This window comes from Cherax quadricarinatus, chromosome 42 (assembly GCF_038502225.1).
Source record: "Cherax quadricarinatus isolate ZL_2023a chromosome 42, ASM3850222v1, whole genome shotgun sequence".
In the NCBI taxonomy this organism is placed as follows: Eukaryota; Metazoa; Arthropoda; class Malacostraca; order Decapoda; family Parastacidae; genus Cherax; species Cherax quadricarinatus.
The window spans coordinates 6,147,694-6,173,126 of record NC_091333.1 but is presented as its reverse complement, the minus strand read 5'-3'; the positions used below and the strand labels follow the sequence as shown (position 1 = coordinate 6,173,126).

At 43.1% G+C, this 25,433-nt stretch overlaps 1 protein-coding gene across 6 annotated transcripts in view; it reads right to left on the bottom strand.

Moving 5' to 3' along the window:
• LOC138853859 (RNA-binding protein 25-like) overlaps positions 1–25,229 on the bottom strand; it is a 101,764-nt gene extending 76,535 nt beyond the window's left edge. Inside the window, exons 1-2 of one of the 6 annotated variants that reach the window (XM_070093236.1) lie at positions 25,047–25,225; positions 20,943–21,757 (exon numbers count right to left, since the gene is read on the bottom strand). The gene's annotated coding sequence lies outside the window, so the exon portion shown is untranslated. Of the gene's footprint in view, positions 1–20,942; positions 21,758–25,046 lie in introns of all 6 variants that reach the window. The other 5 variants (XM_070093235.1, XM_070093234.1, XM_070093238.1 and 2 more) reach the window with 5 other exon arrangements.
• Between the last annotated feature and the right edge of the window lie 204 nt (positions 25,230–25,433).

Below are 25,433 nucleotides of genomic sequence, written 5' to 3'. Positions count from 1 at the left end.
TAGAACTGTCCTAGGGACCCTCATCCTCAGAGAAAAGAATAAACTTGCTTCAGGGAAAACTCAAGGTTCTCCCTGAAGCTGTTTGAGAATTTATATTTATTTATATATATATATATATATATATATATATATATATATATATATATATATATATATATATATATATATATATATATATATGTGTGTGTGTGTGTGTGTGTGTGTGTGTGTGTGTGTGTGTGTGTGTGTGTGTGTGTGTGTGTGTGTGAGAGAGAGAGAGAGAGAGAGAGAGAAATTAGTAGACTGATGAAAAATTCACTTTTGGGATTTAGAAAAACTAAACTGATGCATTTTTTCTTCCTCTCTCGTGATTTCTACCTCCATTCTCTTTCCCTCATCCTCTCTTTTTCTCCCTTCTTTTCCCTCCCTTTCTTCACCGCTCCCCACTTCCTTTCCTCCCCAGTCCTATTCCAGTACTCCTATCTCCTCCCTTCCCTCCCCTCCTAGCCACTTTACTCCCTTCTCTCACCCCTCTTCAACCTCCCCTCCCTTCCCCTCCGTCTCCCCTTCCTCCCCTCCCTTCCCCTTCCTCCCCTCCTTTCCCCTCCGTCTCCCCTTCCTCCCCTCTCCTCCCTGTTCAGTATCCACGACACATTTATGAATCTTTAAAGACGATCTAAATCTGGCGCTTTGAAAATAAACCTGAACTGCCTTTGAAAGATGGTGAGGTTTTCCGTAGTGAGTGTTCTTCAGGATGTGTCTCTCTGTCTCCTATTGATTGATGGGGAGATGGATCTCTGGTGATAAGATAGATTCAGGATGTGCCTCTTCCTTCTATTGGTTGATGGGGAGATGGATATCTGGTGATAAGATAGATTCAGGATGTGCCTCTTCCTTCTATTGGTTGATGGGGAGATGGATCTCTGGTGATAAGATAGATTCAGGATGTGTCTCTTCCTTCTATTGGTTGATGGGGAGATGGATCTCTGGTGATAGGACAGACAGGATTCAGGATGTGTCTCTTCCTCTGTTGATTGATGGAAGGGATCTCCAGTGATAGGACAGAAGACTTCTGGATGTGCCTCTTGAATGCTTCAGGATGTATCTCTTCCATCCACTGACTGATGGAGAGAGGGATCTCCGGTGATAGGATAGATGGCTAGGGAATTAGAGCATGTGGAGGACATCCTGTGAGGGAGAGACGATCTTCAGAAGCGAAATTTAAGAATCAGTAGAAAAGACCTGCCTAACATAGGCCAGTAGGCCTGCCACAGTGATCATGGAGAGCGACAGAGAGACAGGCACACACAATGGGATAAACACAGACACACACAAAAATGAACTGACTTCATGTGCTTGTATTTACAAACACATAAACAAAATCTCATAACATAAAAAAAATTAAAATGAGAAGACAAAATCAACAATTAGTTTTTTTTTTTTTTTAGAAATGTTTTGGAGTTATTGAAAATCATGGAATGGAATGTTGAAACTCATCTTTTGATAGACAAAAGAAATCTACTATTGTATGTAAGCATATTATATATTACTGAGAATTAAACCCCACAATACCCTGGATGGAACAATTCACAACTAACTCACAATACCCTGGATGGAACAATTCACAACTAACCCACAATACCCTGGATGGAACAATTCACAACTAACTCACAATACCCTGGATGGAACAATTCACAACTAACTCACAATACCCTGGATGGAACAATTCACAACTAACTCACAATACCCTGGATGGAACAATTCACAACTAACTCACAATACCCTGGATGGAACAATTCACAACTAACTCACAATACCATGGATGGAACAATTCACAACTAACCCACAATACCCTGGATGGAACAATTCACAACTAACTCACAATACCCTGGATGGAACAATTCACAACTAACTCACAATACCATGGATGGAACAATTCACAACTAACTCACAATACCCTGGATGGAACAATTCACAACTAACTCACAATACCATGGATGGAACAATTCACAACTAACTCACAATACCCTGGATGGAACAATTCACAACTAACCCACAATACCCTGGATGGAACAATTCACAACTAACTCACAATACCCTGGATGGAACAATTCACAACTAACTCACAATACCCTGGATGGAACAATTCACAACTAACTCACAATACCCTGGATGGAACAATTCACAACTAACTCACAATACCCTGGATGGAACAATTCACAAACAGGAAACAGTGTTGCCAGTGCAAGGGGTAAACCCCTGACTGCATTATAAATTGTTTCATTACTTAAATATGCATGATGGAGGAGAAGGGAGAGAGGAGGGTAAGGGAGAAGGGGGAGGGAGAAGGGGACGGGGGGAAAGTGAGGAGGAGGTGGAGGAGAAGGGGAAGAGAGAAAGAGAGGAGGGTGGAACAGAAGGGGGAATAAGTCTGAAGTAAGGAAGAGGAGACTTGGAGAGGGAGGGGAGGGATAGAGAAGGGGGGGTGGGAAGAGGATGGAGGTATGGGGTAAGGCAATGATGGAGAGGGGGCCTGGATTGAAGGAGGGATGGAAGGGAGGGAGGGAGACGGGGTGGAGGTGGGGGAAAGGAATGATGGGGCGGAGGAGGGAGGGAATTATTATTACTGTTAAATAGATATGGCGCGAAGGAAAGATGGAGAGTTGATCCTCCCTCCCACTAAAGGTGGAGGCTTGACCCTCCCTCCCACTAAAGGTGGAGGCTTGATCCTCCCTCCCACTAAAGGTGGAGGCTTGATCCTCCCTCCCACTAAAGGTGGAGGCTTGATCCTCCCTCCCACTAAAGGTGGAGGCTTGATCCTCCCTCCCACTAAAGCTGGAGGCTTGATCCTCCCTCCCACTAAAGGTGGAGGCTTGATCCTCCCTCCCACTGAAGGTGGAGGCTTGATCCTCTCTCCCACTGAAGGTGGAGGCTTGACCCTCCCTCCCACTAAAGGTGGAGGCTTGATCCTCCATCCCACTAAAGGTGGAGGCTTGATCCTCCCTCCCACTAAAGGTGGAGGCTTGACCCTCCCTCCCACTAAAGGTGGAGGGTATTCAGTGTTTTAAATGACTTAGTGACGCTACGTTGCAACGGGACCGTTGCAACGGGACCGTTGCAACGTCTAAAACATTGCAACAGTGCCGTTTGAGCAACAGTACTGTTGGTGCAAAACCAGTACATAAGAGGATCTGGGAGTAAACATTACCTTCAACATATCTCTTTAAATACACACAAAGAAAAAAATTACACAGACATTCCAACAAGGAAATTTTAAAACTGCCTTTAACAACCTTAAGTGGAAATCCTTTAAAGTATTTTACATCACATAAGTGAAGGCACTCGTTGAGTAAGACGCACCAGTGTGGAGCCTTCACCCAGTACGGCACATTAAGTGTACCGAGGTTCGACTCCCGGGTTAAACGTGAGCTGAGAAATGAATGATGTGAAAAAAGAATCATTACCACTTGGCTCTCAATACCCTGGGTGGACGGAGGCAGTGAGGATACATGATCAGGGCGTACGAAATACTCAGAGGCATAGAAATGAGGGCTGACAGAGTTTATAATCGTGAGGAGAAAGATGAGAAAGGGAGAGAGAGAGAGAGAGAGAGAGAGAGAGAGAGAGAGAGAGAGAGAGAGAGAGAGAGAGAGAGAGAGAGAGAGAGAGAGAGAGAGAAAGAAAGAGAGAGATGTATGAGGAAGTCTGTGGAGATTATGTTGCAAGAAATTTAAACAAGCCATTTAAATGTTAAGTTGTCCCAGGCAGTGTGTGTGTGTGTGTGTGTGTGTGTGTGTGTGTGTGTGTGTGTGTGTGTGTGTGTGTGTGTGTGTGTGTGTGTGTGTGTGTGTGTGTGTGTGTGTGTACTCTCCTAATTGTGGTTGCAGGGGTCGATTCAAAGCTTCTGGTCATGCATGTGTGTGAGAGAGAGAAAGACAGACAGACAGACAGAAGAAGTAGGCAACAAAATTCAGAAAAAAAAAATCTAAGTATTTAAGGCCTATCAATCAACGGCTTCCTGTAGGCCTATCTCCCGTTAACTAATTTGATTAGAAAAAGCCTATCATTAGCTAAATCACTAGGGCGTTAATACACATATTTTCTATCACTCAAATAGCCTATAATACTAACCCATAGCTAACTCATATTTAGTTTATATACACAACCATAAAAATCTCTCGATGTATATAGGCATAGCAATAAGCTACAATATTTTTTTATAATGTTTAGGGTAAAAATTTCCTATTTCCACACTCAAAGTTGAAAAATTTATTCTCAAAACTTTATACATTCATAAAATACTTTGAAAATACCCATACCATAGGCGTAATTTTCGATCATTTAGGCTCAGTAAATTACCAGGGCCTTCAGGACCGCAGTTCACTTGTCAACAAGAGCATTTTACACCCTTAAACAGGAACTAAAATATACCCTATATTGGTATATACACTCCTCTCAGTGTATATACTTCTCTTAGTTAAAAAATGACATCTGTCAATAGTTGGTTTACTAAGTGTGAAGCCTATTTACTACACGATAGTCATTAAGGCTGCAAATCACCTGTTCACCATAAGTCAGAAATAGTTTAATACCTAAGTATATATTAAAGTATATATACTAAAATATATATTAAAGTATGTATACTAAAATGTATAGATATGATTGTACACTTAAATCACACTACACATGCATGTACAAGCATATATTCCATTTTCTTACTAGTTCTTATTCTTGTTTATTTCCTCTTATCTCCATGGGGAAGTGGAAAAGAATTCTTCCTCCGTAAGCCATGCGTGTTGTAAGAGGAGATTAAAAATACCGGGAGCAAGATGCTGGTAACAGCAAGGTGCTAGTAATCCCCTTCTTCTGTATAAATTACTAAATTTATAAAGAAAAACTTTCATTTTTCTTTTTTGGTCACCCTGCTTCGGTGGGATACCGCCGGTTTGTTGAAATATATATATAACTTACATATATGCTAATGTTATGTTCTCAGTGTATATATTAACATAAATGTACATAAAATATACACACTTTTATATATATAATTAAACCCCACGATAAACACACTTTTCCCCATTAGTATTATTATATTACTGTTATTAATATCACTATTATTATTATTATTATTAGTAGTAGTAGTAGTAGTAGTAGTAGAAGTAGTAGTAATAGTAGTAATAGTAGTAATAGTAGTAGTAGTAGTAGTAGTGTAAGGTGGTGGTGGTAGTGGTGGTGAATGGTAGTGGTAGTGGTGGTGGTGTGATAGGTGGATGGTGGGATGGTAGGTAATTGGTTGGTGGTGGTAGTGGTGGAGTAGGTGGTGGTGGTAATGGTGGTGTGGTAGGTAATGGTAGTGTGGTGGTGGTGGTGGTGGTGGTGGTGGTGGTGGTAGGTGGTAGTGTGGTAGGTGGTGGGAATGGTATGGTGGTAGGTGGTATGGTGTAGTGGTGGTGGTGGTGGATGGTGGTGGTGGGATTGGTGGGGTGGTGGTATGGTATGGTGGAGTAGTGGTGGTGGTGGTGGTGGTGGTATGGTGGTGGAGGTAGTGTGGGATTGGGGTGGTGGTGTGTGGGGTAGTGGTAGGTGGTGTGGTGGTAGTGTGAGTAAGGTGGTGGTGGTGAGTGGTGGAGTAATGGTGGTGGTAGTGGTAATGGTGGTAGTGGTAGTGGTAGGTGGTATAGTGGTGGTAGTGGATGGTGGTGGAGAATGGAGTAGTTAGTAGTAATAGTAGTAGTAGTAGTAGTAGTAGTAGTAGTATTAGTAGTATTAGTAGTAGTAGTAGTAGTAGTAATAGTAGGAGTAGTAGTAGTAGTAGTAATAGTAGTAATAGTACTAGTAGTAGTAGTAGTAGTAAAGGACTACATGTGAGTGTGTAGCGACAATTTAATAGCAGATACTTGACTTTATAAATAGACACAGTTACGCTTTGCCAGAAGATTAATTAAATATCTCTGCGAGTAATTACATAGTTGTAAATCATTATGAGCACTTTTTGGGGAGGTAAAAATTATAAATTTGTAAGCGTTTTCAAGTGTAACATTGTAATAAAAATAAGGAAAATGTAAATTGTTCGACTACTGGCAAAATATATGTATTATTTTGGTGGATATATACACCGTGAGTTGTATGTTTTTCAGTGTATATACACTGAAAGTTTGCTTTAGTCACTGTTTAATGTATTAAAGTATTCCTGACTTGTGGTGAGTAGGTGACATGCAGTCTTAATGGCCTTCGTGTACTTGATAGGCTTTCGGCCCCATTAACCGACTTATAATCTGTTGTTACTTTAAGCCGAGAGGTCATAAATATTGATGCTTTATAAGATGTTTATTGACTTGAGCCATTTTATCAATGGCTCAAGTCAATAATACTTCCCATTGATGCAAACTTGTCAACCAGTCACTGAGTGACACAGTAGAGTTATGCGTCAAGGGTTTCTTGCGGGCTTCCGGAGTCCCGGTCCAGTCCTGCTAGGATTTCTTGACTCCTCCTTGCAGGCTTTACAGAGTCTCGCTCCAGTCCTGCTGGAAGGATTTCTTGATGCCTTCCTGTAGGCTTTACAGAGTCTCGCTCCATTCCTGCTAGAAGCATTTCTTCAGGCCATAAAGTATATTCTGGTTTACACTATGTCCACTAAGTCACTCGACTCCCCAAAAAAATAAGTCATAGAAAGAACTTAAGTTCTCAGGTATAACTCAACTATATCATGCCAACACTGTTTTGGAAATCTGATCTATTCATCTCCAAATATTGCCGGCTAAAGCATCTATTTAAATTCAGTGCCTATTGTGTTTTAGGAAAAATAAGCAGATATTTCATGCTCCCGGCAAACTGTAGTTTATATACACTCAAAACAATACTGGTTGCGTACTAGCATAAATTCACGAAGCAATTGAATCTCATATTCAGTCAGCGAAGTTCCAATATCGCGGCGGAGCCTCCTGCCCCATCTTGCGTGCAGCTGAGAGAGAGAGAGAGAGAGAGAGAGAGAGAGAGAGAGAGAGAGAGAGAGAGAGAGAGAGAGAGAGAGAGAGAGAGAGAGAGAGAGAGAGAGACAGACAGACAGACAGACAGACAGACAGACAGACAGACAGACAGACAGACAGACAGACAGAGAGACAGACAGACAGAGAGAGACAGACAGACAGAGAGAACGCTACTTAGGTGAGAGGTAAGTTTCTCTCTCTCATTCACCCTCCATACATGCGCCATTTCATAATGGGGGATGTCTTGGTGGTTTGCAATTCTTCCTAGGATCAAATTTGTCTACCTCTCATTTTCCGGGAACTGTTTGACCCCCTACTTGTTTAGCGCTTCTCTACAAATAATGACGGAACACGAAAATACGCCAGAAATATTACCGGAATATCTCTTTAATTCTCTTCTGAGGAGAATGAGCTTTCTCATTCCAGAACGAGCTCTCTCTCATTCCAGAATGAGGTCTCTCTCATTCCAGAACGAGCTCTCATTTCAGAATGAGTTCTCTCTCATTCCAGAATGAGCTCTCTTTAATTCCAGAATGAGCTCTCTCATTCCAGAATGAGCTCTTTCTCATTCCAGAATGAGCTCTCTCATTCCGGAATCAGCTCTCTCTCATTCCAGAATGAGTTCTCTCTCATTTCAAATGAGCTCTCTCATTCCCTTGTTCAATTACCCGTAATGTGAGCGTTGGGAACACTCTGGTCGGTATATCACTTTCGCCGAAGAGGCAGAGTCGCTTGCTCCCTGAGATTAGTGTGTCTGTGTTGAAATTAGTGTCTGTAGCGAGATTAGTGAGTTTGTTGTGAGATTAGTGTAGCTGAGGTGAGGTTAGTGTGGGTGAGATGAGGTTAGTGTAGCTGAGGTGAGGTTAGCTTGGCTGAGATGAGGTTAGTGTGGCTGAGGTGATTTTAGTGTGGCTGAGGTGTTAGTGTGGCTGAGGTGATGTTAGTGTGACTGAGGTGATGCTAGTGTAGCTGAGGTGAGGTTAGTGTGGCTGAGGTGAGGTTAGTGTGGCTGAGGTGAGGTTAGTGTGGCTGGGGTGATGTTAGTGTGGCTGAGGTGATGTTAGTGTGGCTAAGGTGAGGTTAGCGTGGCTGAGATGAGGTTAGTGTGGCTGAGGTGATTTTAGTGTGGCTGAGGTGTTAGTGTGGCTGAGGGGATGTTAGTGTGGCTGAGGTGAGGTTAGTGTGGCTGAGGTGAGGTTAGTGTGGCTGAGGTGAGGTTAGCGTGACTATTTTGAAATTTCGTGGGACTGTCATTCGTGTCTTTCTAAAGCCTCGCAGGATATATTCCATCACCCACATTCCCAGAATAGAAAGTGACTACATTATTGAGACATTCCTGAAACGCTATTGTCCACAACACTTCATCTAACTACAAAAGAAGAGCAGAGAAGATATTACTTGACTCCATGGAAGATTTCAACTCTCCACCTCTAACAGATGTCAACAACACGAGCAATGATTATTACCCTCATACGTACTTGTACTAGTGGTCCCCGATTCTTCTGTCAAGATTTCCTCGCTTCAGCTTCACATTGTTCCAGACTATGGAAGAGAACTCTTCTCCAGGCTGAGGGACTGACCTCAAAGCTACATTATCTTTATAATTCTAAAGTTTCTGCTGCCTCTGTATTCGACTGGAGAAGCCTACTATGTAAGCGAAGCGTTTCGGAATAAAGGTACCTAACTGTTGCACTTGTGTCTTACTTATCAACGAGTAAATAACCTCTCCAAATCCTTAACCAAAGGCAACACTAGAGTCGCCAACCATAGCCTGCAACGCGATAAAGAACTCTATAAGATATTTTCGACAGACACGACAGCCGGCGGGTATGTGACACCCTGGGGAGGATGTGACAAATATTACGGTGGTGAGACGTCTTGGGACCTCACGACGATCAGCAAACACAGAGGCGCCTGACAGAGAAGTGACGTGAACACCAGCCTGTGCTTTCCAAGGCGACTCAGAGAACCATCCGAGAACTTCCCCTGCGCCTAAGTAGACATCAGGAAAGCAGAGAGACGAAACTGTCTTGGCTCTTGACCGGAACTATACACTAATTACCCGCACACGCGAGCACGAAACTTGAGACGACGTCTCGGTCCAAGTTAACTATTTGTCAAGTGTAGGTACACCAACGTACACCCACGAATTTTCACCCAAAATCGTTAGTGATGGGTGGGGATAGCAGGCGTCTTCAGTCGAATGCAGAGGTAAGTTTAAGTGCTTCTAACTTACCTCTCTAATCCTTCCATTTGTCTTGGGTTTAAATATAGACTCTGTCTTCGACTGAAGAAGCCTGGCCGTGCAGGCGAACCTATTATACACAGTAAATCTACCCCAGTGTTGCACTTGTGTTTTATTCGGTGAGATTAGTGCAGTAGTGGTGAGATTAGCAACAAAAACAGCACTACCACTACTAACGCCACCACTACCACCACTACCACTACTAACACCACTACCACCACTACCACGACCACACCCACCACCACCACCACTCGCCACTACCACCACCACCACTACCACCGCCACCAACATCACCACCACCACCAGAGACAATTATCACTAAAAAGACAAAGGTTCTGGGTTTCTCCTCCTCTGGAATTTTCACAACAATGTTCTACAATGCTTAAATTCTAAGAGTTTCCCCATAAATTCTCAACTCATTTCTTAAAATAATTTTCTTGGTTTTCTGCTGCTTATGAGAGAAGACCTGGTACCTGTGCCTTGTACCTGGTACCTGTGCCTTGTACCTGGTACCTGTGCCTTGTACCTGGAATCTATGCCTTGTACCTTGTACCTGTGCCTTGTACCTGGAATCTATGCCTTGTACCTTGTACCTGTGCCTTGTACCTGGTACCCGTGTCTTGTACCTGGTACCTGTGCCTTGTACCTTGTACCTGTGCCTTGTACCTGGTACCTGTACCTGGTACCTGGTACCTGTGCCTTGTACCTGGTATCTGTACCTTGTACTTTGTACCTGTGCCAAGCTTGTACCTGGTACCCGTGTCTTGTACCTGGTACCTGTGCCTTGTACCTGGTACCTGTGCCTTGTACCTGGTACCTGTGCCTTGTACCTGGTACCTGTGCCTTGTACCTTGTAATTGTGCCTTGTACCTGGTACCTGTGCCTTGTACCTGGTACCTGTGCCTTGTACCTGGTACCTGTGCCTTGTACCTTGTGCCTGTGCTTTGTACCTTGTAATTGTGCCTTGTACCTGGTACCTGTGCCTTGTACCTGGTACCTGTGCCTTGTACCTGGTACCTATGCCTTGTACCTGGTACCTGTGCCTTGTACCTTGTGCCTGTGCTTTGTACCTTGTAATTGTGCCTTGTACCTGGTACCTGTGCCTTGTACCTGGTACCTGTGCCTTGTACCTGGTACCTGTGCCTTGTACCTGGTACCTGTACCTTGTACCTGGTACCTGTGCCTTGTACCTGGTACCTGTACCTTGTACCTTGTACCTGTGCCTTGTACCTTGTACCTGTGCCTTGTATCTGGTACCTGTGCCTTGTATCTGGTACCTGTGCCTTGTATCTGGTACCTGTGCCTTGTACCTTGTACCTGTGCCTTGTACCTTGTACCTGTGCCTTGTACCTGGTACCTGTGCCTTGTACCTGGTACCTGTACATTGTACCTGTGCCTTGTACCTGGTACCTGTCCCTTGTACTTTGTACCTGTGCCTTGTACCTTGTACCTGTACCTTGTACCTGGTACCCGTGTCTTGTACCTGGTATCTGTGCCTTGTACCTTGTACCTGTGCCTTGTACCTGGTACCTGTGCCTTGTACCTGGTACCTGTGCCTTGTACCTGGTACCTGTGCCTTGTATCTGGTACCTGTGCCTTGTACCTGGTACCTGTGCCTCGTACCTGGTACCTGTGCCTTGTACCTGGTACCTGTGCCTTGTATCTGGCACCTGTGCCTTGTATCTGGTACCTGTGCCTTGTACCTGGTACCTGTGCCTTGTATCTGGTACCTGTGCCTTGTATCTGGCACCTGTTCCTTGTATCTGGTGCCTGTGCCTTTTACCTAGTGCCTGTGCCTTGTACCTTGTGCCTGTGCTTTGTACCTTGTAATTGTGCCTTGTACCTGGTACCTGTGCCTTGTACCTTGTACCTGTACCTTATACCTGGTACCTGTGCCTTGTACCTGGTACCTGTGCCTTGTACCTGGTACCTGTGCCTTGTACCTGGTACCTGTACCTTGTACCTGGTACCTGTGCCTTGTACCTGGTACCTGTACCTTGTTCCTTGTACCTGTGCCTTGTACCTTGTACCTGTGCCTTGAATCTGGTACCTGTGCCTTGTATCTGGTACCTGTGCCTTGTATCTGGTACCTGTGCCTTGTATCTGGTACCTGTGCCTTGTACCTTGTACCTGTGCCATGTACCTGGTACCTGTGCCTTGTACCTTGTACCTGTGCCTTGTACCTGGTACCTGTGCCTTGTACCTGGTACCTGTACATTGTACCTGTGCCTTGTACCTGGTACCTGTCACTTGTACCTTGTACCTGTGCCTTGTACCTTGTACCTGTGCCTTGTACCTGGTACCTGTGCCTTGTACCTGGTATCTGTGCCTCGTACCTTGTACCTGTGCCTTGTACCTTGTACCTGTGCCTTGTATCTGGTACCTGTGCCTTGTATCTGGTACCTGTGCCTTGTATCTGGTACCTGTGCCTTGTACCTGGTACCTTGTACCTGTACCTTGTACCTTATACCTGTGCCTTGTATCTGTGCCTTGTACTTGGTACCTGTGCCTTGTACCTGGTACGTGTGCCTTGTACCTGGTACCTGTGCCTTGTATCTGGTACCTGTGCCTTGTACCTGGTACCTGTACCTTGTACCTGTGCCTTGTACCTGGTACCTGTGCCTTGTACCTGGTATCTGTACCTTGTACCTGGTATCTGTGCCTTGTACCTAGTATCTGTGCCTTGTACCTTGTACCTGTGCCTTGTACCTGGTACCTGTACCTTGTACCAGGTACCTGTGACTTGTACCTTATACCTGTGCCTTGTATCTGGTACCTGTGCCTTGTACCTGGTATCTGTACCTTGTACCTGGTACCTGTGCCTTGTACCTTGTACCTGTGCCTTGTATCTGGAACCTGTGCCTTGTACCTGGTACTGTGACTTGTAGCTAGTACATGTGCCTTTTATCTGGTACCTGTGCCTTGTACCTGGTATCTGTACCTAGTACCTGGTACCTGTGACTTGTACCTGGTACCTGTGACTTCTACCTGGTACCTGTGCATTGTATCTGGTACCTGTGCCTTATATCTGGTACCTGTACCTTGTACCTGGTACCTGTGACTTGTACCTGGTACCTGTGCCTTGTATCTGGTACCTGTGTCTTGTATCTGGTACCTGTGCCTTGTACCTGGTATCTGTACCTTGTACTTGGTACCTGTGCCTTGTACCTTATACCTGTGCCTTGTATCTGGTACCTGTGCCTTGTACCTGGTATCTGTACCTTGTACCTAGTACCTGTGACTTATACCTGGTACCTGTGACTTGTACCTGGTATCTGTAACTTGTACCTGGTACCTGTGACTTGTACCTGGTACCTGTGATTTGTACCTAGTCCCGTTACTTGTACCTGGTACCTGTGCCTTGTACCTGGTGCCTGTGACTTGTACCTGGTACCTATGACTTATATCTGGTATCTGTGACTTGTACCTGGTATCTGTGACTTGTACCTGGTATCTGTTACTTGTACCTGGTACCTGTGCCTTGTACCTGATACCTGTGTCTTGTACCTGGTCCTGTGCCTTGCAGCTGGTACCTGTGCCTTGTACCTGGTACCTGTGCCTTGTACCTGGTATCTGTGCCTTGTACCTGGTACTTGTGCCTTGTACCTGGTGCCTGTGACTTGTACCTGATACCTGTGTCTTGTACCTGGTCCTGTGCCTTGCAGCTGGTACCTGTGGCTTGTACCTGGTACCTGTGCCTTGAACCTGGTATCTGTGCCTTGTACCTGGCACTTGTGCCTTGTACCTATTACCTGTGACTTGTACCTGCTAACTGTACCTCGCACCTGGTACCTGTGACTTGTACCTGCTACCTGTGCCTTGTACCTGCAACCTGTGCCTTGTACCTGGTATCTGTGCCTTGTACCTAGTACCTGTCCCTTGTACCTGGTACCTGTGCCTTGTACCTGGTATCTGTGACTTGTACCTGCTACCTGTGCCTTGTACCTGCTACCTGTGCCTTGTACCTGATACCTGTGCCTTGTACCTGGTACTTGAGCCTTGTACCGAGTACCTGTGTCTTGTACCTGGTACCTGTGCCTTGTACCTGGTATCTGGGACTTGTACCTGCTACCCTTGTACCTGGTATGTGTGATTTGTACCTGGTACCCGTGCCTTGTACCTGGTACCTGTGGCTTGCACCTGGTATCTGTGACTTGTACCTGGTACCTGTGCCTTGTACGTGGTACCTGTGACTTGCACCTTGTATCTGTGACATACTTGGCACCTGTTCCTTGTACCTGGTATCTGTGCCTTGTACCTGGTACCTGTGACCTGTCCCTGGTACCTGTGACCTGTACCTGGTGCCTGTTACTTGTATCTGGTACCTGTGACCTGTACCTGGTACCTGTTTCTGGCAACTGTTTCTTGTACCTGGTACTTTTGCCTTGTACCTGTTACCTGTGCCTTGTGCCTGGCACCTGAGCCTTGTACCTAGTACCTGTGCCTTGGACCTGGTTCCTGTGTCTTTTAATTGGTAAATGTGACTTGTAGCTGTGTCTTGTACCTGATACCTGTGCCTTGTACCTTGTACCTTTGTCTTGTACCTGGTACCTTTGCCTTGTACCTGGTACCTGACTTGTACCTGGTACCTGTGTCTTGTACTTGGTACCTTTGTCTTGTAACTGGTAAAAGACAAAGGTACCAGGTACAAGACACAGGTACAAGGCACAGGTATTATCATCCTTTACCACCACCACAACTATTACCATCACCACCACCACCACCACCACCACCACCACCACCACCACCACCACCACCACCACCACCACCACCACCACCACCAACTTCACAAATCAAACTCCTGCCCATGACATTCGCTCGACTCTATAATTATCACCCCTAATAAACGAACAAATAAACACGCAAATTACCTGCACACTGCAAGGTGGGTTGCGCCGTTCTAGCCTTCAAATGCTAGAATAATCTTTAGTTTACCCCAAATCTTCCTCAGGTTACTAGATTCTTGAACCTAGTTCAGGTTACTAGAGTCTGGAACCTAGCTTAGGTTACTAGATTCTTGAACCTAACTTAGGTTACTAGATTCTTGAACCTAGTTTAGGTTACTAGATTCTTAAACCTAGCTCAGGTTACTAGAGCCTGGAACCTAGCTTAGGTTACTGGATTCATGAACCTAGCTTAGGTTACTAGATTCTTGAACCTAGCTTAGGTTACTGGATTCATGAACCTAGCTTAGGTTACTAGATTCTTGAACCTAGCTTAGGTTACTAGATTCATGAACCTAGCTTAGGTTACTAGATTCTTGAACCTAGCTTAGGTTATTAGATTCTTGAACCTAGCTTAGGTTACATGATTCTTAAACCTAGCTTAGGCTACTAGGTTCATAAACCTAGCTTAAGTTACATGATTCTTAAGCCTAGCTTAGGTTATTAGATTCTTAAACCTAGCTTAGGTTACATGATTCTTAAGCCTAGCTTAGGTTATTAGATTCTTAAACCTAGCTTAGGTTACGTGATTCTTGAACCTAGCTTAGGCTACTAGGTTCATAAACCTACCTTAAGTTGCATGATTCTTAAGCCTAGCTTAGGTTATTAGATTCTTAAACCTAGCTTAGGTTACATGATTCTTAAACCTAGCTTAGGTTATTAGATTCTTGAACCTTTGCTTATAAGTCTAGATATTTTTCACTCTAGGCAAGAATACTAGCATCATGAAGCCTAAAATTCTACGATTCCACTAGAACTCTAGGTTATCCAACGATCTAACAGAGATAACCAAGAAACAGAGAAATACTGGAATAATAGCATCTGAGTTACAAATAATAATAGCTGGACCTTAAAAAATAATATTTAATCCTATAGAAAATGGGAATTATTGCAGTTGCTGTTTGCTGATGGCACAGTTCTTGTGGGATGATTATTATTTTTTTTTTTTTGAGAGAGAGAGTTGCTGGAAAGGTTAGCAGATGGACTGTAGGTGTGTGAGAGGTGGAAATTGAAAGTGGACACAGGATAGAAGAAAAGATTGCCGACCAGATTGGAAAAAGGGAGGATGTAGGATAGAAAGAGAGTGGAGGATGTAGGATAGAAAGGTGGTGATGGATGTAGGATAGGAAGACGGTGGAGGATGTAGGATAGAAAGGTGGTGAAGGATGTAGGATAGGAAGACGGTGGAGGATGTAGGATTGAATGGTGGTGAAGGATGCAGGATAGGAAGGTAGTGAAGGATATATGATAGGAAGACGGTGGAGGATGTAGGATAGGAAGGTAATAGAGGATGTAGGATAGGAAGGTGGTAGAGATATAGGACAGTGTGAGGTATGTTGAGACTCTATTATTATTATTATTATTATTATTATTATTATTATTATTATTATTATTATTATTAATGATAGTAGCAATAGTGATAATTGTCACTGCATTTTTATTATATTAGTAGTAGTAGTGGTGGTGGTAGTAAGACTTTAGTATTAATAATAATAAAAAACAACAATTATTATTACTATTATTATTATTATTATTATTATTATTATTATTATTATTATTATTATTATTATTATTATTATTATTTATGAAATAGTTGTAGTTGTGGTAATAGTTGTAGCTGTGGTAATGGATGCAACTGTGGTAACAGTCGCAGCTGTGGTAATAGTTGTAGTTGTGGTAATTGTTGTAGTTGAGGTAATATCTGTAATCTAGTTAATAGCTGTAGTTGTGGTAACAGATGTTGTGGTAATCGTTGTAGTTCTGGTAACAGTTGTAGTTGTGGTAATAATTGTAATATTGTAAAAGCAGACCAGAAGGAATATACTTCTCCATGGTAACAATGATCCGATAAACACACACATACACACACACACACAGAATCCGAACATAGCTTAAAGAAGAGGTATGATAAGGCTCTTGGAGCAGGGAGAGAGTGAACGTAGTAGCGACCAGCGACAAGGCAGGGCCAGGAGCTGTGACTCGACTCCTGCAACCACAAATAGTATATATATATATATATTATATATATATATATATATATATATATATATATATATATATATATATATATATATATTTATATATATATATATATATATATATATATATATATATATATATATATATATATATATATATATATATATATATATATATATATATATATATATACGTTACATACATACATAGAGGTTTGTGCTTTTCAGCTTATATATGCAGAAGTGTGTATATATCTCCTAATGTATATATACTGAGAGCTTACAACAAGTATAAGTACTGAGTGGTGCCCATCTCCCTGTATATACCTACCATACAACTCTAGGTATATACAGGGAGAGATGCGCATCCCTCGGTGTGTATATATGCACTTTGTATTATTGATGCTTCGGTACAAGTTAATCGCATTCCACAGATTTTTAAAACGTATGCATTTTAAAATTCTGTGTAGAGCTTTATCAAGCCCTGTTTCCTCTCTGTGTAGGGCTTTATCAAGCCCTGTTTCCTCTCTGTGTAGAGCTTTATCAAGCCCTGTTTCCTCTCTGTGTAGGGCTTTATCAAGCCCTGTTTCCTCTCTGTGTAGGGCTTTATCAAGCGCTGTTTCCCCTCTGTGTAGAGCTTTATCAAGCCCTTTTTCCCCTCTGTGTAGGGCTTTATCAAGCCCTGTTTCCCCTCTGTGTAGAGCTTTATCAAGCCCTGTTTCCTCTGTTTAGGGCTTTATCAAGCCCTGTTTCCCCTCTGTGTAGAGCTTTATCAATCCCTGTTTCCCCTCTGTGTAGGGCTTTATCAAGCCCTGTTTCCTCTCTGTGTAGAGCTTTATCAAGCCCTGTTTCCCTCTCTGTGTAGAGCTTTATCAAGCCCTGTTTCCTCTCTGTGTAGAGCTTTATCAAGCCCTGTTTCCTCTCTGTGTAGGGCTTTATCAAGCCCTGTTTCCCTCTCTGTGTAGAGCTTTATCAAGCCCTGTTTCCTCTCTGTGTAGAGCTTTATCAAGCCCTGTTTCCCTCTCTGTGTAGAGCTTTATCAAGCCCTGTTTCCCTCTCTGTGTAGAGCTTTATCAAGCCCTGTTTCCTCTCTGTGCAGAGCTTTATCAAGCCCTGTTCCCTCTCTGTGTAGAGCTTTATCAAGCCCTGTTTCCCTCTCTGTGTAGAGCTTTATCAAGCCCTGTTTCTCTCTCTGTGTAGAGCTTTATCAAGCCCTGTTTCCTCTCTGTGTAGAGCTTTATCAAGCCCTGTTTTCGCTCTGTGTAGAGCTTTATCAAGCTCTGTTTCCCTCTCTGTGTAGAGCTTTATCAAGCCCTGTTTCCTCTCTGTGTAGAGCTTTATCAAGCCCTGTTTCCCTCTCTGTGTAGAGCTTTATCAATCCCTGTTTCCTCTCTGTGTAGAGCTTTATCAAGCCCTGTTTCCTCTCTGTGTAGAGCTTTATCAAGCCCCGTTTCCTCTCTGTGTAGAGCTTTATCAAGCCCTGTTTCCCTCTCTGTGTAGAGCTTTATCAAGCCCTGTTTCCTCTCTGTGTAGAGCTTTATCAAGCCCTGTTTCCCTCTCTGTGTAGAGCTTTATCAAGCCCTGTTTCCTCTCTGTGTAGAGCTTTATCAAGCCCTGTTTCCTCTCTGTGTAGAGCTTTATCAAGCCCTGTTTCCCCTCTGTGTAGAGCTTTATCAAGCCCTGTTTCCTCTCTGTGTAGAGCTTTATCAAGTCCCGTTTCCCTGTGTAGAGCTTTATCAAGTCCCGTTTCCCTCTGTGTAGAGCTTTATCAAGCCCTGTTTCCTCTCTGTGTAGAGCTTTATCAAGCCCTGTTTCCTCTCTGTGTAGAGCTTTATCAAGCCCTGTTTCCTCTGTGTAGAGCTTTATCAAGCCCTGTTTCTCCTCTGTGTAGAGCTTTATAAAGCCCTGTTTCTTCTCTGTGTAGAGCTTTATCAAGCCCTGTTTCCTCTCTGTGTAGAGCTTTATCAAGTCCCGTTTCCCTGTGTAGAGCTTTATCAAGTCCCGTTTCCCTCTGTGTAGAGCTTTATCAAGCCCTGTTTCCTCTCTGTGTAGAGCTTTATCAAGCCCTGTTTCCTCTCTGTGTAGAGCTTTATCAAGCCCTGTTTCCTCTCTGTGTAGAGCTTTATCAAGCCCTGTTTCCTCTCTGTGTAGAGCTTTATCAAGTCCCGTTTCCCTCTGTGTAGAGCTTTATCAAGTCCCGTTTCCCTCTGTGTAGAGATTTATCAAGTCTTATTTCCTCTCTGTGTAGAGCTTTATCAAGTCCCGTTTCCCCTCTGTGTAGAGCTTTATCAAGTCCTGTTTCCCTCTGTGTAGAGCTTTATCTAGCCTTGTTTCCTCTCTGTGTAGAGCTTTATCAAGCCCTGTTTCCCCTCTGTGTAGAGCTTTATCAAGCCCTGTTTCCCTCTGTGTAGAGCTTTATCAAGCCCTGTTTCCTCTCTGTGTAGAGCTTTATCAAACCCTGTTTCCCTTCTGTGTAGAGCTTTATCAAGCTCTGTTTCCCCTCTGTGTAGAGCTTTATCAAGCCCTGTTTCCTCTCTGTGTAGAGCTTTATCAAGCCCTGTTTCCTCTCTGTGTAGAGCTTTATCAAGCCCTGTTTCCTCTCTGTGTAGAGCTTTATCAAGCCCTGTTTCCTCTCTGTGTAGAGCTTTATCAAGTCCCGTTTCCCTCTGTGTAGAGCTTTATCAAGTCCCGTTTCCCTCTGTGTAGAGATTTATCAAGTCTTATTTCCTCTCTGTGTAGAGCTTTATCAAGTCCCGTTTCCCCTCTGTGTAGAGCTTTATCAAGTCCTGTTTCCCTCTGTGTAGAGCTTTATCTAGCCTTGTTTCCTCTCTGTGTAGAGCTTTATCAAGCCCTGTCTCCCCTCTGTGTAGAGCTTTATCAAGCTCTGTTTCCCCTCTGTGTAGAGCTTTATCAAGCCCTGTTTCCTCTCTGTGTAGAGCTTTATCAAGTCCTGTTTCCCTCTGTGTAGAGCTTTGTCAAGTCAGGTTTCGCTCTGTACGGAAATATATAGGAAAATGGAAAGGAATATCTGATGGGAAAAGTGTTAGACTTGTCGACACCAACAATGCTGTTTTCCGTCATGTTAGAGATCACAATCATCCCACTGACTGGTCCTCTGCTAGAACTGTCTACCTAACTCCTTCTAGCCTTCACAGTCACCGCCATGTTGATGAATCAATTATACACAGCTTTCCTCGTATGAATCTTAGTCGTGGCTTTGTCTCTGTTGATGCTGTCCTTTCCCATTACATTGTCAAATGCTGCGAACTTCAGATCACTTGCGACTTGACCTGATCCTTTGTCATGTAAACGAACGCAAGTGTAGCTAAAATGTCACATTAGTTGCCCCTGTGTTCCCCTTTGCCTAATATATTGATGGTAATTTTGCCAACATTATTACCATTCTCCTTCTCTCTCTCTGCCTCTTCTTCTTCTTGCCTATTTTTTTTTCTTTATTCTTTCTTTGTTTTACTTTCTTCTGCCTAAGTGTGTTCTGTCTTTCAGTTTTTCTTCCTTTTCCTGTGTTTTTGGTCCTACTCCTCGTGGTCTCCTAGCTCTCCTGCAGTGATCCATTTTCTTGTCCTCAGACAGACCCAAATTCTACTACTACTACTGCTACTACTACGACTACCACTCCATTGCTACTACTACCACTACTACTACAATTGCTTCCCTTCATCCTTCACTCTTTCTATTTTTTGTGCCACTAAAACTACTCCCCCTACTTTATACCACCACTATTATTACTATTACTAGTACTATTACTCATTACCGCTACTAGTACTAGTACTCATTACCGCTACTAGTACTATTACTCATTACCGCTACTAGTACTAGTACTCATTACCGCTACTAGTACTATTACTCATTACCGCTACTAGTACTATTACTCATTACCGCTACTAGTACTATTACTCATTACCGCTACTAGTACTATTACTCATTACCGCTACTATTACTATTACTCATTACCGCTACTAGTACTATTACTCATTACCGCTACTAGTACTATTACTCATTACCGCTACTATTACTATTACTCATTACCGCTACTATTACTATTACTCATTACCGCTACTATTACTATTACTCATTACCGCTACTAGTACTATTACTCATTACCGCTACTAGTACTAGTACTCATTACCGCAACCAATACTTCTTGTTCTTCCTCTCTTGGTCCCGTCTCTCATCTCCTCGCCTATGTATACTGGTTCCCTCACACTTCAGGAAACACTTGCTCTGTTTCCTGACAAACCTTACCTGACCTCCCCTCACTCTCTCGTGTTAGTGTGACTTATAAATGATCCAAGTTGGATCCAAACGTCGTCCTAATGCTGGGAAAATACGATGGAAAATATGGAGGAAAATTTGAAGGAAAAATATAGGAAAATGTTAAGGAAAATAATTAGGAAAAGACGGAAAAATTGAGAGGAAAACAGACAGGAAAATTATTTACGTAGGGCAGGAAATGACATGCCTGTTCCTGATGTCACGGAATTATAAACTTTATGATTCTCTCTCTCTCTCTCTCTCTCTCTCTCTCTCTATCTATCTATCTATCTAACCATACCACGGGCGGGGATAGAACCCGCGATCTATCTATCTGTAATAATGAGCTGATTATAGGAGAAATAATTAGGTGATGATAGAATTTATAATAAGTTCAGTAATAATTAGGTGACTATCTTAATAATTATGGATTTATAGCAGTAAAAATTAGGTGATGATAGTAATAATAATTAGTTGATTATGTAGGTAATAATTTTAAGTGATTAGAGTAATGATAATAAGTCAATAATTAACTTACACTTGTGACTGCAGGAGACAGGTGACCTGGGGTCACCTCAGCAGGTCACACTTGCTGCTCCACCAGCCTTAGGTGACCTGGGGTCACATCAACAGGTCACACTTGCTGCTCCACCTGCCTTAGGCGACCTGGGGTCACCTCAGCAGGTCACACTTGCTGCTCCACCTGCCTTAGGTGACCTGGGGTCACATCAACAGGTCACACTTGCTGCTCCACCTGCCTTAGGTGACCTGGGGTCACCTCAGCAGGTCACACTTGCTGCTCCACCTGCCTTAGGTGACCTGGGGTCACATCAACAGGTCACACTTACTGCTCCACTTGTCTTAGGTGACCTGGAGTGACCTAAGGTTACACGTCCTGTTCTTCTTGTCCTAGGTAACCTGGGGTCACATCAGCAGGTCACATCAGCAGGTCACACTTGCTGCTCCTCCTGTTTTAGGTGACATGGGGTCACCTTAGCAGGTCACACGTTCTGTCTCTCCTCTTTCACGTGACCTGGAGTGACCTAAGGAGATCACACGTCCTGTTATCCTGTCTTAGGTGACCTGGAGTGACAGCAGGTCACACTTGCTGCTTCTCCTGTTTTGGGTGACCTGAGAGAAACTTAATGTCACACGTTCTGTCCCTCCTGTTTTAGATAACCTTGAGTGACAGGTCACACGTCCTGCCCCTCTTGTCTTAGGTGACCTGTGATCACCTCAGCAGGTCACATTTTCTTGACAATCTCCAGCAGTGTCTCTCGATTGTTCAAGGTGACGTTACTGAAGGTCACTGTGACCTTCCCATAGCTGGATGTTAAGTGTGTAGTGACCTCACTGATGTTAGATATGGGATAGGAGAAGATCAGGTCCGGATTAGGTATGGAATAGAAGTATTTCTAGGATTTGAGGGAGGATAGGAAAAATCTTGTTGGGATTTAAGGGAGGATAGGAGGAAATCTTGCTGGGATTTAAGGTAGGATGGAAGGAAATCTTGCTGGGATTTAAGGGAGGATAGGAGGAAATCTTGCTGGGATTTAAGGGAGGATAGGAGGAAATCTTGCTGGGATTTAAGGGAGGATAGGAGGAAATCTTACTGGGATTTAAGGTAGGATGGAAGGAAATCTTGCTGGGATTTAAGGGAGGATAGGAGGAAATCTTGCTGGGATTTAAGGTAGGATGGAAGGAAATCTTGCTGGGATTTAAGGGAGGATAGGAGGAAATCTTGCTGGGATTTAAGGGAGGATAGGAGGAAATCTTGCTGGGATTTAAGGGAGGATAGGAGGAAATTTTGATCTGGTTAGGATAGACGGGTTGGAACTACCCTTCCAATTACTCGGATCAAAACTGATTGCCTCTCATTCCCTTTGGGATTTAGCGCTTCCCTAGGATTAAGGTGATATTTTGGGACTTAAAGAAACCTTGCTTAGATTAAATAGGATTTTAAGGTAACTGTGGGACCACAAGTAACCTTAACGGTGTCAGCTGGTGGTCTTGGCGGCGTCAGCTGTGGTCCTGGTGTCAGGCTGTGATCTTGGTGGCGTCAGCAGTGGTCTTAGTGTCAGACTGAGGTTTCAAAATGACTCTTAGGTCCCCTGCGAGGTCCTTCAGGGTCCCAAGACCATTTTCCTCAGCCGTAGCCAAACTTAAGTCACCAAGTTAGAGGGGAAAACTTAAAAAAAAAAAAAAACATGGTTTTACATCCCAAAGTTGCAATTAAAGACTTGAGCGAAACGTTTTCTTTTATATTTGTCAAACGTTTTCAATTTCTTCATTCGGGTCAGTAGTTATTTCACTTTTTTTCAAGAACTTTCAAACAGTGTACGTTATTGTGTACACACAGTGTACGTTATTGTGTACACACAGTGTACGTTATTGTGTACACACAGTGTACGTTATTGTGTACACAATGTACGTTATTGTGTGCACACAGTGTACGTTATTGTGTGCACAGTGTACGTTATTGTGTGCACACAGTGTACGTTATTGTGTGCACACAGTGTACGTTATTGTGTGCACACAGTGTACGTTATTGTGTGCACAGTGTACGTTATTGTGTGCACACAGTGTACGTTATTGTGTGCACACAGTGTACGTTATTGTGTACACAATGTACGTTATTGTGTACACACAGTGTACGTTATTGTGTACACACAGTGTACGTTATTGTGTACACAATGTACGTTATTGTGTACACACAGTGTACGTTATTGTGTACACACAGTGTACGTTATTGTGTACACACAGTGTACGTTATTGTGTACACACAGTGTACGTTATTGTGTACACAATGTACGTTATTGTGTGCACACAGTGTACGTTATTGTGTGCACACAGTGTACGTTATTGTGTGCACACAGTGTACGTTATTGTGTGCACACAGTGTACGTTATTGTGTGCACAGTGTACGTTATTGTGTGCACACAGTGTACGTTATTGTGTGCACACAGTGTACGTTATTGTGTGCACACAGTGTACGTTATTGTGTACACACAGTGTACGTTATTGTGTACACACAGTGTACACTATTGTGTACACACAGTGTACACTATTGTGTACACACAGTGTACACTATTGTGTACACACAGTGTTACGCTAGTATACACACAGTGTTACGCTAGTATACACACAGTGTTACGCTAGTGTACACACAGTGTTGTGCTAGTGTACACACAGTGTTACAATACAGTGTGTACACAGTGTTACGCTGCAGTGTACACACAATATTACACTACAGTGTACACACAGTGTTATGTTACAATGTACACACAATATTACACTACAGTGTACACACAGTGTTACAATACCGTGTACATACAGTGTTACGCTACAATGTACACACAGTGTACACTACAGTGTACACAAGTGTTACACTATATCACAAGTGTGTACACAGGTGTATCACATTACAGAGATTACACACACAATGTTACGCCAGAGATAATGTACAGTATTACCTTACATCACCACAGTGTGTGTACACCGTAGTATTACGTTACGGATTGTACACCCAGTGTTACTTTTAAGCACACAGAGCTACTGTACATTTACTGTTTAACGAAATCACAAAAACTGGTCAGTTTTTTCGGTAGTACATAACGTAAAGTACTGTACTCTTAATTAAACGTAATAAAGTACTACTTAAGTAAGGCGTAGTACTGTACTGCACTCACTTGTAACCTCCCATGACTCACTTGTGGCCAAAATCCAAAAAAAATCACGTTAGGTCAAAACAAAAAAAAAATTGACCACACTGCGATTTTTTCGGGTCATGGGATCTCAAATTTTTCGTTTTTAAATCACTTTTTTTTTTTCCAAAAAAAAAAAAGATACTCATAGATAAATTAATTCATCAATTTCTCCCCTTTTTTCCAGCTTCAAAAAAATATGGTCAAACATCAATTATTTTTATCAATAGATTAACAATAGCTTGATAGATCTGTCTATCTGAAGATCAAGGGCGAGAGAGACATCAATTGTCCGGTCACATACATCACTTAGGCGCAGCTGCACATCAATAATCATCAATAACATCACACGAATGTTCCCGTCGTTAATACGTCAACCGGAGGCGGTATTTCTATCGCCATCAATCTCGGCGACGATTGGCGAATCACAGCCATCAATCTCACTCAAATATCGTAGAAGCTTGTGACTTAGATCCGCATTCTTAGTGTCACTCAGTGAGTGAGTGATCAGCGAGTGAGTGTATGAGTGAGTATGAGTGATTTTATGAGTGTGTGTGTGTGTGTGTTATTGTGTGAGTGTATGAGTGAGTGACTGTATGAATGCGTGTGTAATTGTATTTGTGAGTAAGTGTATGATTGTGTAAATGAGTGTGTGTGAGTGAGTGTGTGCATGAATGAATGAGTGTATGAGTGAGTGCAATCTTCAGAATTAAGGGGGACGAAGAACGCACTTTAACTCCCGAATGCAAATAACATGACCCCAGTAAACTCATTTCTAAATTACGGGAGAATGAGCTCAGTGAGCACAGTGAGCTCCGTGAGCACAGTGAGCTCAGTGAGCACAGTGAGCATAGTCTCCAAGATCACGGCAGATGAACACACGCAAAAACGATAACATAAAAAAAATCACTAGAAAAAAATAATTCTCAGAAAGTTACCTTCTATCCGGCCTCCTTCCACTGTTAGGTAAAACGCACTCGATAATCTCTTCTCCCTTTGATCCCTTTAGCGTGAGATTTTCCCTTCGAAGCTGGGGGATTTAGGGAGTGAGAGAGAGAGACAGGGAATAATGATCCTCTCTCCCTGGCGTCCGCAGACACACTGACTGAGGGAACAACAACAGCCGGGGTTATATATCCCTACGAAAGTCATATTGTCTATAATAAGATACGGGAAGCAGACTTCGTGAAGGAAGATTTCTTTCTTTTTCGTGTCTTGACCCACTTTTCTTTCCTCCTACCTTCCCCTGTGCTTTCTTTCACGCCTTTCACCGTGCTCAGTCCTTCCTATTACCTCCTTCCTCATGCCCCCTTCCTTCACCCTTA